Source organism: Dermacentor andersoni, chromosome 4 (genome assembly GCF_023375885.2).
Source record: "Dermacentor andersoni chromosome 4, qqDerAnde1_hic_scaffold, whole genome shotgun sequence".
Classification (NCBI taxonomy): Eukaryota; Metazoa; Arthropoda; class Arachnida; order Ixodida; family Ixodidae; genus Dermacentor; species Dermacentor andersoni.
The window spans coordinates 179,247,413-179,262,461 of record NC_092817.1 but is presented as its reverse complement, the minus strand read 5'-3'; the positions used below and the strand labels follow the sequence as shown (position 1 = coordinate 179,262,461).

The following is a 15,049-nucleotide window of genomic DNA, read 5'->3' as shown; positions in this document are numbered from 1 at the left end:
GCGCCGGGCTTCAACAGTCGCAAGATAGTTTGTGCGAAATCCTCCTTGCGTTACGCTATTCGGTGTTTTGCTCACGTGATATTATTGCATGGTTGAGCTCGCGCTCGCAGAGCCGCCTTTGTGGCCCCACTTTCGTCGACGGCCGCTTGCTCTCTTATGCTGCCAGCTGGTACGGAAAAAAGAAATGAGTCACGACATCTGAGCGGTTCAAATTTTGTGGAAACAGACGCTGTATCCAAAACGCGATTTGGAATGATTCATCTATAGCATGTTTTCACTCACTCAGTATGAATGGGAGCACTTTTGTGCCCTTGGGACTTTCATTGGATTCAGCGTTTTGTATACACCGTCCCGCATTCTAAGCGTTTCTGAAACGCCGCTGCCTCATGTGAGAAACATTTATTTCAAATCGGATGGCATAACGTACGTGCACCGATATCAGGCCCTACCCTCCGCCCTCCCTCCACAGGCTGTTTAAAAATTTTCCATACTTTCGACTAGGTTGCTGCTCATTCCTGGTTGTGCTGGCAACAGGTAAGAAATGCGCGATGGTACTCATAATTATCATCAGCCTATGCTATGTCCACTGCAGGACGAAGGCATCTCCTTGCGATTTCCAATTACCCCTGTTCTGCGCCAACCGATTCTAAGTAGCGCCTGCGAATTTCCTAATTTAATCACCCCATCTAGACTTCTGCCTTCCTAAACTGCACTTCCCTTCTAGTCGCACCCATTCTGCAACACTAATGGTCTACCAATTATTTAACCTACGCATTACATAGCCTGTCGAGCTCCATTTTTTCTTCTCTTAATGCAAATTAGAATATCGGCCATCCACACTTGCTCTCTGATCCACACTGCTATTTTCTTGTCTCTTAACGTTACGTCTAATACATTTCGTTCCATCGCTCTTTACGCTGTCCTTAAGTTGTTCTTGAGATTCTTTGTCAATCCCCAATCTCCAAGCACCAGTAGAATGCATTGATTGCACGTTTCTTTGCAATAATACTGGTAAACTCCCTGTCAAGATCTGACAATGTCTGCTGTATGTACTCCAACCCATTTTTATTCTGTAAATCTCCTTGTCATGATCAGGGCACCTGGTGAGTCACTGACATAGGTAAACATACTCTTTCACAGACTCTAGAGACTGACTGGCGATCCTGAACTTTTGTTCTCTTGCCAGGCTATTCAGAATGATCTTTGTCTTCTGCATATTGATTTTCAACCCCACACTTACTGAATCATTTTTTGTAACTCGTCCCCAGTGTTGATGAACAAGACAATGTCAGCTGAAAACCGAAGGTTTTAAGATATTCGCCGATGATCCTCACTCGTAAGCCTTCCCTATTTAGCAACTTGAATACTTCTTCCAAGACTGCAATGAATAGCATCGGAAAGATGTGTCTCCTTGCCTGACCTCTTTATAGGGACCTTTCTACTTTTTTGAGAAGAATTAAGATAGCTGTGTAATCTGTATATCTTCAAAGATATTTGCGCAAGCCTCTTGTACTCCTAGTTTACGTAATGCATCAATGACTCCTGGTATCTCTACTGAATCTAATGCGTTTGCGAATGCTAAGAAAGCATTTAGAGAGGCTGATTGTAATCTGCAGATTTCTCGATTATCCTATTGATGACATGGGTGTCATCCATTATAGACTATCTCTTCCTGAAGCCAGCCTGATTTCTTGGTTGAATGAAGTCCAGTGTAACCTTTATTCTTTTGGAAATTATCTTGGTGAATACTTTGTACAATAAGGGGCGTAAGCTAATGCGCCTATAATTTTCCTATTCTTTACCATCTCCGTTTTCGTGGATTACTTTAATATTAGGATTCTTCCAGCGCTCAGGGATCCTTTAGACGTGAGACATTTCATATAAAGGGATGTAAGCTTTTCAAGCATGATATCTCCTCCAACTTGGGTGAAATGGAATTTTATTCCATCTGCTCCTGCCGCTTTTTTCTCTTTTATGTCTTGCAAGGCCTTTATAGGTTTAGAAGGAGCCTCTGTAACCTGTTCATTATTACTTCAAATGGATGTATCATGGCTCCTCTGGCTAATGTACAGGTCACTATAGAATTATCCCACTGCTTTAACTACACCCTGGAGATGGCTGATGTTAATACCCTACTTATCTTTCTGTGCATACATCCTGGCTTGCCCTATGCCAAGTTTTCTTCTAGCTAGTTTCATGCTGCGCCCATTTTTTGCTACTTCCGCCGTCTTTCTCGCGGTATGATTTCGAGTATGCCTTACTTTCTCCGTGTTGATCAGTTTTGAGAGTTACGCGAATTATATCTGATCTCTTCAGTGGGACTCTTTCATTCTTTGTCGTTACTTTATTAGGTCCTCCGCTACTTGGGAGAGCTTACCTGCTGGTTCCCATGCTGCCATACCTCCCACTTCAAGTGCTGCTGCTGAAGCTAGCCTGCAGTTAGGACTTCATTCATTACTTCAAAGTCATCTTCATCGCCCTGTTGTCAGGCTACATATTTGTTTGGAAGTACAAGCCTGAGCTGATCTTCTGTTACCCTTACTTTGTCTAGGCTGGCCTGTTTTTTCTCGACCAATTTTACTTTTTCTCTCTTCATCTTGAGGTGAATCTTAAACCTCACTAATCCATGATCGCTGCACTTTACCCTACGTAACACTTCTACATCCTGCAATATGCTGGGATCAGTAGAAAGTATGAAATCTCTTTCATGTGTTGCTTCACCAGTAGGGCATTTCCAGGTCTGCTTTCTGTTGCTACACACTTCCTCAGGAATGAATAACGTAGTTGTCAATTACTTTTCACCAGCTCGCTTTTTCCCCACTTTTGCATTGAAGTTGCCCATGACTACAGCATACTAAGTTTGCAAATTTCTCATCGCTAATTCAGCATCTTCATAAAACTTGTATTTCTCCATCCCCATGAGTGGACGTTGGAGCGTAGACTTGTAGTACCTTTAGTCTATACCTCTTGTTAAGTTTTATTACGTCTACTGCTACCCCCTCAATAATGCTGTAGAATTCGTCAATGTTGCCCGCTATGTACTGATGGATGAGGAATTCTACACCGTACTACTTTTTATCTGGGAGTCCTCTACAACAGAAAGTGAAGCCGTTAGTCGGCACTGTATAAGCCTCACCAGTTCTTCTAATCTCACCAATGCCAACGAGTTCCCAAACAATGCGTGATAGCTCCTAGCTTCACTCGCTTGCTCGACAGGGTTGGCGTATTGAACGTTGCCAGGGTCAGTTTCCAGTGGCGGCCATCCTGGTCCAGAGATTCTTAGCACCTTCTGCTGCGTTACAGGTCTGGCCGCGGCTTTGATCAAGTGCTCCGCAGCTGCAGGGAACTAAGGACTATTGGTTGATCGAAAGAGTCATGAGGGAAATAGTGGCCGAATACTGCGCCAGGGAAGCCACTTCCTGTTCTGGTGAGGGAGTGCCTTGTTGAAGCTTAGTGCGCCTTCCTGATTTTGTTTTAGCTGGATTTGTAGAGCCCCACCGGCTCTCGGCGTTTTTCTCCGGTGTCAGGGGCCACTAAAAGCCTGGAGAAGTAGTGTACTGGAGGTGAATTCGAGCTTTCCACCTTCAGAAAAGAAACAGCAGATTTGAACTTCTGACTATGGCAACCGAGCAACTGTGACATACGGCGCTTGGCAACTCATCAATTTTAGACGCGACGTCCAGTTCCCGCGTGGCGGACAACCATGTCAAAAGTGATTAAAGAACGCGTTATGCGCTGAATATGGTAAACATCTATCCACCGGGAGTGAGTTGTATGTCATGATTAACTTAAACTATAAAGAAGTGAAACGTTATTGCAGCGCTCCTCACCGTGATATGTTGAAGAGTACTGTTTATTTGGCTCTGAAGCGAGCGCTAATCTCCCGTCTTTGGCCGTGCCGAGGGACGCGGGAATAGAGGCGTTAGAGAACTGCTAATTAAATTTATAGATGGATCTGACACAGCGTGGTTCTGAAGCGCGTGCGACCAGGCGGCCGGGAAGATGTTCAGAGAAGTTAGACAATTTCTACAAGCTTGGTATTTGAAGGAAGAAACAACCCCGAAAATCGCTCAAACGCGAACAGAAAGATTCTTGATTTTGAGTCTTCATGCTGGCCGAACAGAGTTTATTCTTCAGCGCTCGTTACCGTCGTAACTAGAAGACTTATTACTCACTTTGGAATTACAAAACTAGGAAACAGAATAACAGAAAGTGACGGAAAAGGAAAGAAAAGAAAGTATTTCCGCGCTGAGTCGAAAATCACTGCCCCCGCACGCTAAGGCTACACAGCCCGCAGCCTACTGTCGCCTGCTGCTGCATGTATCGTAGAACCATTTTCCCGCTGACGCGAAGTGCACCCGAACAGCGTGCCACATATAATCCCAAGTTGCAGAAATCCTTTCTGTAGGGAATCGCGAATGCTATAGATTCGAGAACAACAGAATGTCAACGCGTGTGCGAATAGTGATTTTTTGAGGCCGAATCGAATAGTAATCTAAACCTGCAAGAGGCAATTCGACTCAAATATCGAACACTTTTAGAAATGCCGTTGAATAACCAACAGCTGTTATCACAATTAACATAAAACGATATATTCAAATCCCAGTATTCTTAAATTTGTCACGCTTCTGGCGTTACGTGATCCATTATGAAACGTTATCTATTAAAAGCACAACTGAAGCATTAGAAGCAAAGAAGTAGATTCTTCGCATGCATAACACTCTTCAAATAATGATCGCTGTACATCCTTTAAAGCATGGCTACCTATGTGACGTAGGCTTCTGCATTATGCAAGTTCTTTTGTTTTATGCATGTAGTATGCCTGCGGGGATCAAAACTTACTGTAGTTTTGCTTCACTTACATGTCTACATAGGCGTACTTGGCTTTCTAAAATCATCGAAATGTTTTCCAAAATATTGGCATTTACAAATAGCGATTATACGATTCGCAGACCGAATCGAATGGGATGATAGCCTCGAGTATTTGCCACATCCAGACGTTACCTAATCGCCCGACAGCAGTTGAACACAAAGAACAGGGGTTTGCATTATATCGTACTGAAAGCAAGATCCTCGTTTGATTTGAACCTATTGTAATACGTAATTTTAATAAATAATTTGAAGGTGCATCTTTTTTATGCAACGCGCATTGGTTTGATATTAGAAAAGGAAGACAGCTGACACTAGGCGTGTGCATATGTAATGCGTTTAAATTTAAAACTACTAAGAGAAACATTTCCCTAGGGACGAACCAGGATAGCGATATTGAAGTACGTGTAAAACGCCGAAACACTTTAGAGAAACGCTTTAGTTGAGATGTCCAGGCAACATCTCAACAGCACAAATGTAATTTGTAAGTTTAGAGCTTCTGTAAAATCGGCAAGAAGTTTACAAAACTCTGCGAAAGTCGTACGCATACTCATTAATTGGACGTGCGTTTCAGTCCATTGTATATGTCCGCGATGGAAGTCTCAATAGCTGCATTTACTGAATAGTGATTTCAATTTTTCTTTCCAAGTTACGAAAGCGAAAACGGGGTGCTTCAATTTGTTTTTCTTTTACTAAGACCCACAATTATTGGAAAATAATTTACGCCATATTGTAGGAAATATATGTGCTACAGCAGGTACATTTCATCTTCTTTTATGAACAGTGAACTTCATGAAATTCATTGAACTGGATGCCAGACATAACCATTTTGTTTAGTTTACGTTTATTTAGATAGAATATCCGAAGTAAGGCTTCCTACGAAACCGCTTCAACGAATGTTATGTGTCTAAATACGCGTCAAGGTAGCTAAAATATTTACTGGAATTGTTGTGCTTCTATAAAAGTAAGGGCATCTTCACACTGTTTGAGTAAAGCATCCGTGAAATGTCAGTAACATCATCCTACTGCTTGATTTGGTCTCAGCCAGTTTCGGCGATAAAGCCCCAGCGCGCATTTCGAAAATAAGAACGTTGTCACTGTTACGCTCATTACGACTGCAATAGCAGATATACACTTAAGAGGGGAGTTCGACTCCAACTGTACGTCTATACCTAATGGGAAGGCCATCCGAAAACGATGGTTATAGGAGTGAGAGTAAGTCTCGGCTTGATGAAAGATCCTTCGTGCTTCTGATGCTGCGAGCAGCGAGATCTAATAAAAAGAGAGAGAGATAATTTAATTGAAAGAAGGCAGAGAGGTCGGCCTGAGTTAAGGCGTTCTAGCGTGCTACTCGGCGCAGGGGGAGGGAGAACGGGGACATAAAGGTGTGATGAGGGATGATGATGACATAGCAAGAGAGATGCGCAAAGGTGGAAGCTAGTTCAACATTCTGATAATAAACATTCAGAAATCTCGTCCATGAGGCCACTATAAGGTTCCGTATCAAGTCTGTAGTCACCAATTGAAGTGAACTTAAAGATAAAGGCGCTAGGACGAAGCTGGTGTGTGGGCCTCCTCGGCGTGATCAACAAAAGCCCCAAACAAAAGCTTTATAGCATGCAAAGAGCTGCTATACGCAGCTCCGGCACGACAAGCACTTGCAGGGCACTTTAAGCGGCCGGATTCTCGAGACCACCGAGAATCACGCGCATTGACTCAACCAGGTGCTTCAGCATTTTCTGTACGCTCTCCATCTCATTGTGTCCATCTCCTTGCTTGCCCACTGTGTCACCGGTTTCATAGGCACTAATTCTTGGCTTCATGGCGCAGATGACCACTAGGACCCGCTGGCATGGTCGTGGGCCTAGATGGCAGCAAAGGCCATTCTGTGTCTGTATCAGCCGGTGCACTTAAATGTTTGCCGCGTGCTGTCACCGACCTTGAATTAGAACTAGGCGCCGTTACCGTTCTCCACGCACACACAGGCTGAGGTGGTCGTGGCGCCTGTGCCCCGCTATATATTTCTTCTGAAATGGCTTTGTGATGCTTCTTTCGTGAGCGTTGGTCACTTTGGCGAACAGATTGAGCAGCCTCTTTAGGTGAAGATTGGTGCCTTGCCATTTTTCGAAGAGTACGAACTTGTTGTTTCATCTTCGGGCATTCCTTCGAAGTCGCTTCATGAGAGCCAGTACAGTTGGGACCTTTAAATGAGGATGCCTCAAACTCGGATCTGATAAAGATGTCGCAATACCAACCAAGCAGCGGGAGCATGAATTTTTGCCTCGCCACTACAATGAAATCTTTGCACCTTCAGAGCCTTGTACTAAATTGGGATGGCGATTTGGTCACGTTTGTTCAACATCAAAAACGTCTGAGACGACTCACTGCAGCATTATTCCTTGACATAAAAGGCGCCTATGACAATATAGCACATTATGCCATTTTAGAGGCTCTAATTGAAGCCGGTATCGGTGGCCGCACTTTTCAGTGGCTGTGCAGTTATTTGACCGACAGGCATTTCTTCGTGATGACCGAGGATGGCGCCATGATTCAATACCAAACGTGCCGTGGAGTACCGCAAGGCGCGGAGTGTTGAGCCCTACGCTATTCAACCTAGTGCTCGTTGGCCTAGTCCGATGCTTGCCCAACACAGTTCAAGTTTCAATCTATGCCGATGACATCTGCATTTGGGCGTGTGCTGTAACACGACTGTAGGTACGAGCACGGCTACAAAAGGCAGCTACCTTAACATCACTGTACTTGCGCAAACAGAACTTACAGCTGTCTTCAGAGAAATGCTGCCTTGTTACCTTCACTTGGAAGGCAATGAAGCGTTACTCTGTAAGTTTCAACGAACTAGCAGTTGCAAATGCACGGAAACACCGCTTTTTAGGTGTAATTATCGAGCGCGACCTTTCATGGAGCACGCACGTTTCACACCTAAAGAGGAGGTTGATGACAATAGTACATCTCCTCAAATTTCCCGGCGGAAAGTCATGGGGCACATCGGTGCGGTCAATGCTGCAGCTTCATAACGCCTTGTTCCTCGGTTTCGCAAGATACAGCCTCCCTGTGCTTGGTAACACCTGCAAAACAAACATGCGTGTACTCCAGGGACTACAAGCTCAAGCGCTATGGACGTCTCGGTCTTCCGAGGTGCGCTTCTACAGCGGCAACGATTGTCACAGCTCGAGATCACCCAATATCAACGTACTTGGTAACCGACGCTCTCAGGGCGCATATTCGACACGTTGCCCGACTGCCTTCTCACCATCTTGCAGCTGTACCCGCAGAAAGGCCACACGCAACTAACAGTCATATAATTGTTGCCAATCGTACCTCATTGCCATCGAACTACATGCCCGCAGCAAGACCATCCTCACCTTTATGGTGTCTGCATACACAGACCTGAAATACGCCTCACCATCCCAGGAATCACGAACAAGGCTAACATGCCGTCGTTTGCCCTGAAGCAGGCCACATTAAATCTTTTACATGAGTTGCACAGTGGCCGCGTACACGTTTACCTCGACGGCTTAGTCACATCGGCAAGTTCAGCTGCTGCTGTGGTGATACCAACAAGATCCGTCAAAATACAGCTAAAAACGTCACATGTATCATCAACGACAGCTGCCGAACTGGTAGCCTTGCGTGCGGCTCTTCATTTCGTTCGGGAGGAACCATCCCATGCATGGTCAGTCTTCTGTGATTCCAAGGCAGCCCTACAGAGTGTACTCTCAGCACTGCGCCATGGATCACATGAACAGCTCGTCGCAGAGATCAGAGAAGTACACCATCGCATAATTGACGAAGGACACGATATACTGTATCAGTGGTTACCTAGTCACTGTGGCATATATGGCAATGATCGAGCAGACGCAGCTGCCCGATCTGCCCATGACGGCGTCAACTGCGTTGCCATTCCTCTTTCGAAAGCCAACGCAACGAAAAAAACTTGCCGTACTTGCACATGACCTGACGTTAGCTCAGTGGAATTCATCCGATTTCACAAGTGCACGATTTCATACCCTGGACCCTAATTTACAACTACGTATTCCGCCCGAGCTTCCACGACGCGACTGCACCCTTCTAGTTCGTCTATGGCTTGGAGTAGCATTTTCAAATGTGTAATCTTTTCTTATCGGAATGTCCAACAGCCCACTTTGTGACTTCTGCGGGTGCAATGAAACAATCGCGCACCTTTTTTGTCAGTGCTATAGTTTCGACCAGAAAAGAGCAGTCCTCTCAGCCAACCTTGACAAACTAGACAAGCGCCCAATGAGAGAAAACAAGATCCTTGGAAGCTGGCCTGAGCGAACATCAGCGCGATCGGCTATGAAGGCGCTGCTGCGGTATTTAAAAGACACTGGACTTTCTGACAGATTGTGACTTCACTGTGTGACGCAGGATTGTGCGGTGACACTGCATAACACTAGGAACGTCTTTGCGGGCTGCGTGACAGAACCCAGAGAAACAGTTTGTGTGTATGTGCATGTGTGTGTAGTTTGACTTTTCTTTATTTTTTATTTTTTATCCTTCTCTCTCACCTATCGCATCCCCTTGGCCCTCCCCAGTTGAGGGTAGCCAACCGGAGATAATCTCTGGTTAACCTCCCTGTCTTTCCTTTGCCTTTCTTTCTCTCTCTCTCTCTTTGGGATGGCCAAATAATAAATTGAGTCATTCTGTGTTTTCTAATTAGGGGAACACAGCAGTGACGAATTTATTTGAAATTCCCTCAAGCGCTGCATCGTGGGTCTTGGCTTTTAATATATGTTAACTCTATACGGCATTTGAATTAAGAAGCTTGCCCAAGTTTATATTCGGACCTAACATACGTAGTGCAAGTTTTATGCGTCCGAGGTATACTGCCTTTTAGTACATGCATGAAATTTACCTCAACAAATCTTTGATGTATGCTAGTACTTTCAAGAGACTACAGGTTCAAGCCCGTTGAATCGATTGTTCGCACGTTTACAGCAATGGATGTAATGTGGTATGACATGGTGCCAAAGGCCCCTTTTTTGTAACAAGATAACACAGCCTAACAACCAGCGGATTTATATTAATGAGAGTCACAGGATGGCACAATGACAGAGCGGTTTGAAACTGTTGCCACCGCCTAATTATCACATGTATGTTAGTCCGCGTACGACAAACCTGTACCACATTATGAAAGCACGTAGGAACAAGTGATGAATAAGTGCTAAGTAGGTGTAAGTGATGCTTTCTCTGTTGCAGTGCCCTTCAAAATTAGTTTTTCTTCGGCAGATTACTTGTTCCTTTCTTTTCATTTGCAGGAGACGGAGTGTTTGGCTATGGCTCATAGTGTGCCCTCACAACGGATCATCATCATTAGCGCCACGATCGCGCTAGCTATGGCCTGCGCGGGAGCAGAAAATTGTACTACCGACAGTTGCATAAAAAAGTGTATCGCGGAAAAATGGCATTGGCATACCGGCATGTGTGTCTTAGGTACATGCCTTTGCCGCATGAAGTATAGAAGCCTACTTTCTAGCGTGTCCGAACTTGATGATTAAAAAAAGGAATATGATGCTGATATGTGCCTATAAAACTCGTTTTTTGTGACTGATAGAGGTAGTTAGCATACAACGCATGTATAGCTAATGTTGCAATAATTATTCTTTGCATGTTTCATGCATTTTTTGTTGTCCATCTGCTTGACTGTCCGTCTGTCTATCTAACTGTTCTTCTGCCAACTTTAGCCAGTGGGTAGGCCACTACCTAATGGATAGAACAATGAGATGCTATGCTGAGGGATCCAGGCTCAAAAACAAGCGCCAGACCAACTAGGGTCACTGGGTATGTGACACTGGGTGCACATCACTCTTGAATAAAGCTATTTAACGCAAACTTGGGTAACTGGATATGTGCTACTGGTTATGTGCTGTTCTTCAATGAACATCATTGAAGCTAACTTGGGTCGCTGCGCTTGTGCTAATTGGTATGGACCCCTGTAAATGAACAGCTTCGGCACCACCCTTGGGTCACTGGGTATGTGCCGATCGTCAATGAACCTCTTTGACGCCATCTTAGGTAATTGGCAATGTACCAATGGGTATATGCGTAGAGTCTCGTGCCGAGGTCGAGGTTGGATATCGTGTCGAGTATGTAGCCATGTGATAAATTATCGAATGCCTTTTCGAGGTCTAGCGCTAGGATTACTCTCGCGTCTCTCGTATCTGCGTCAATGATCTCATGCTTGAGGAACTTCATGGCGTCTTGGGTGGATAGCCCAGGTGGATAGCCCGGCCCACCCTCCGTCTAGGGGAAATCAAGTCCCAGAAATACAAACTCGGCGGCAAGGGCACCCCGCAAGGTTCGGTCATCTCTCCGACGCTTTTTAACCTTGCGCTTGCCGGTCTAGGCAAGAAACTGCATCAAATCGAGAACGTCAAATACACGATATACGCAGATGACGTAACGCTCTGGGTCCCCGGAGGTAGCCTGGGATCAAATGAAAGCGCTCTGCAGCAAGCGATCGACACGAAAGAGGAATACCTCGCTCGCATCGGCCTGCGATGTTCGCCTGCGAAGTCGGAGCTCCCAATTTACAAACCATCGAGAAGCAGTCCCAAGCCAAAGAACGAAATCAGAGACACATACTCCATTACTCTCAGAACAAAAGATGGAGGAACCATTCCACACGTAAGCAAAATCAGTCCTTGGGATGCTCATTGAGAGCAACGGCTCAAACGCCGCGACAGTGGAGAAGATCGTGACAAAGTCGAATAATGCCTTGAATCTCATACGACGCATAGCAAACAGACAACACGGCCTTAAGGAAGAAAATCTCCTCAAGCTAACACATGCCTTTCCGCTATGCCACTTCACCTACGAGGCGGCCATGCACAGATGGAAGGTAGCGGAGAAGGACAAACTCAATGTACAACTGAGGCAGCTAGTCAAACTAGCGCTAGGAATCTCCAAGAACACCGAGACAGAGCTTCTGCTGCAACTGGGGGTACATAATACACTTGAAGAAATCGCCGAAGCTCAACAACAGGCTCAATGGACAAGACTCTCTGGAACCAAACCGAATACAGAAATCCTAGCCAAACTAGGTCATGACACCACAGTAATGGAGAATCTATATCAAAGCGTTCCGACGGACGCACGCAACTCCTACACGGTTCGCCCACTCCCGCGAAACATGAACCCCGCGCACCATCAACCCAGAAGGCTGGCACGCGGATCGTTCATCCTGCGCGAAATACGTGATAAGAAGATCCTAGCCTGTTTCGTAGACACGGCACAATACCCGACCAGGATGGCCTTCGTTGCCACCACGATCAATATGCAAGGTCAAGTCACAAACGCTCTCACAGTCAAGACCCATAAGTCCGAGATAGCAGAACAGGTCACCATCGCACTCGCGCTTACAGACCCGACCACCACCCACGTCTACAGCGATTCACGCTCGGCCGTCAAATCCTTTGTAAAAGGAGCAGTTGCAAGCCCAGCACTACAAATAATCAATAGATCCGTACCGCTGCAGCATCACACCATCTGCTGGTTCCCGGCATATCTCGGAGAGATAGAGGACGCCCCTCGCAATCTCAATGAGATGGCTCACAGAAGCGCGCGAGACCTAACCCTCCGCGACGCCACCTGCTCTAGTCGGGACCATCCCAGCGAGAATCGGGACCCTCCCTCCACATAAACGAGATCACAAAGCACTTCCATCTAGACCGCAGAATATACAGCACACCTCACAATAAGCTCACCAGGCCTCAAGCCCTCACGTTCAGAATGCTTCAAACAAACACGTACCCAACGCAGAACAGACTACATCACTACATGCCTGACCTATACAAAACATCATATTGCGAAAATTGCCATAGTACACTAGACGTACATCACTTGCTCTGGCCGTGTGGTCGGACCCACGCAAACAAGGTTTAAGACTCCGCCAGGCTACAAGAAGCATTACGCAGCACGGACCAGGCGGAGCAGCTCTGGTCTGTCCAGGGAGCCCACGATGCGGCCAGGGAGTTACAACTCCCGGTCCCAACGTGGGAGTAGCCCGCTCTATAGGACCTTGCGCCCCGTAGCTCGCAGGAGCTTTCATTAAAGTTATTCCATCCATCCATCCATCCATTCATCCATCCATCCAATGGGTATATCGAACCTTTCAATGACAAAAATATCGATTAATTCTCGCTGCACGGTGAAATCGAACAGGCGATGGATATAATATGACCATATTGTCTTCATGTATTGCAATGGTTGTATTGGGACTGCACCACAGAGAAATACATTCAACAAGAGCGGACATTTCCATAGAGGCCAGCGGTCGAATTGACTAGCGCACCAAGCAGATGGGATTAGCTTCTTTCGGTGTCGGTTTTAGGCGCGCGCGTTTTGAACGCTAGCTAGCACGCGTTGCGCCGGCTGCGGTAATTGGCGCGACATTCTTTCTTCTTTTTTGCTTCTGCCGCTGAACCAAGCACGCTCTAAGTACGAAATCGACTTCATCATCATCATCATCATCAGCCTGGTTACGCCCATTGCACGGCAAAGGCCTCTCCCATACTTCTCCAACTACCCCGGTCATGTACTAATTGTGGCCATGTTGCCCCTGCAAACTTCTTAATCTCATCCGCCCACCTAACTTTCTGCCGCCCTCTGCAACGCCTCCCTTCCCTTTGAATCTATTCTGTATCTGTTAATGACCATCGGTTATCTTCCCTCCTCATTACGTGTCCTGCCCATGCCCATTTCTTTTTCTTGATTTCAATTAAGACATCATTAACTCGCGTTTGTTCCCTCACCCAATCTGCTCTTTTCTTATCCCTTAACGTTACACATATCATTCTTCTTTCCATAGCTCGTTGCGTCTTCGTCAATTTAAGTAGAACCCTTTTTGCAAGCTGCCAGGTTTCTGCCCCGTACGTGAGTACTGGTAAGACACAGCTGTTGTAAACTTTTCTCTTGAGCGATAATGGCAACCTTCTGTTCATGATCTGAGAATGCCTGCCAAACGCACCCCAGCCCATTCTTATTCTTCTGATTATTTCAGTATCATGATCCGGATCCGCAGTCACTACCTGTCCTAAGCAGATGTATTCCCTCACCACTTCCAGTGCCTCACTACCTATCGTAAACTGCTGTTCTCTTCCGAGATTGTTAAACAGTACTTTAGTTTTCTGCAGATTAATCGACTTATTTAGTACAAATGATTGCGAATGATCTTTACAAGCCTCCATCGAATCTCTGCCACGTGCAATTGCCTAAAGCAGACACAAGACGTCTTGTGAAACGTAAAAAAAATATTTATTTCGCTCTATATAAAGGCTTTCTAAAGGCTATATAAAGGCCTGGAGTGTGGCCTGATCCCGGTGACCAGAACCGGCAACGCACTCCCTCACCAGAGCAGGATTGGCCACCCTGGTGCAGTACTTGGCCACAACCTCCTATATGAACACAACAATCAAACCCCGGCCCCCTCAGTCCCCAGCAGCTGCGAAGCAACTGACCACGGCGGCGGTCAGACCTGCGATGCTGCAGAGGGTGCTACATGACCGGGGTAGTTGGAGAAATATGGGAGAGACCTTTGCCCTGCAGTGGGCGTAACCAGGCTGATGATGATGATGATGATGATGATGAAAGGCTTTCTCCAGGCTTTTTGTGCGTTCATCCACCTTGTGACGCCAGGTGAGCAGCGGCAGTTCTCGTACGAAGCTCCGCCAGACGGTATCGCCTGAAAAAAATTACAAGCGTGTCTTTTTGCAGTTAGAAATACTGGATGTAGAGGCAAAGCGTGCTGCACTCGTGTATGGGTGGCATTAGGAACCACAGAAATTGGCTTCTACGTACACATGGTGTAGAAAATACGCGAATGACCCCAAGCAATGACATTAAATATGAAAACATCTTATTTGCAGCTGTTCCTGATTCCCAGTCATTATTTCCTGCACTTTAAGCGCTAAAAATGCGGGCGACATCGCGTTTCCAAAATAACTTGGCCTCAGTCGACGCGATGGTAAGCTACATACACAGAAATGGCCACAACACAGGCTCTCAGCCAGACCACGCTAGACGCTGGCATAATTCCTTCTAATCGCACTCAAGACGAATGCGTGGGCGCAAAACGTGTTTTCAGTCGTTCAGAAGACAGAATTTTGAAGTTCTTGGTTATTGAGCTCCTCAGCGTTATATT

General features: G+C 45.9%; 1 long non-coding RNA gene across 1 annotated transcript; it reads left to right on the top strand.

Moving 5' to 3' along the window:
* Nucleotides 1–422: 422 nt before the first annotated feature.
* On the top strand, nucleotides 423–10,426 carry LOC129384961 (uncharacterized). The gene is made up of 3 exons (XR_008612507.2): nucleotides 423–534; nucleotides 3,304–3,427; nucleotides 10,167–10,426. It is a non-coding gene; the product is annotated as an uncharacterized lncRNA (long non-coding RNA).
* The last annotated feature ends 4,623 nt before the right edge of the window (nucleotides 10,427–15,049 follow it).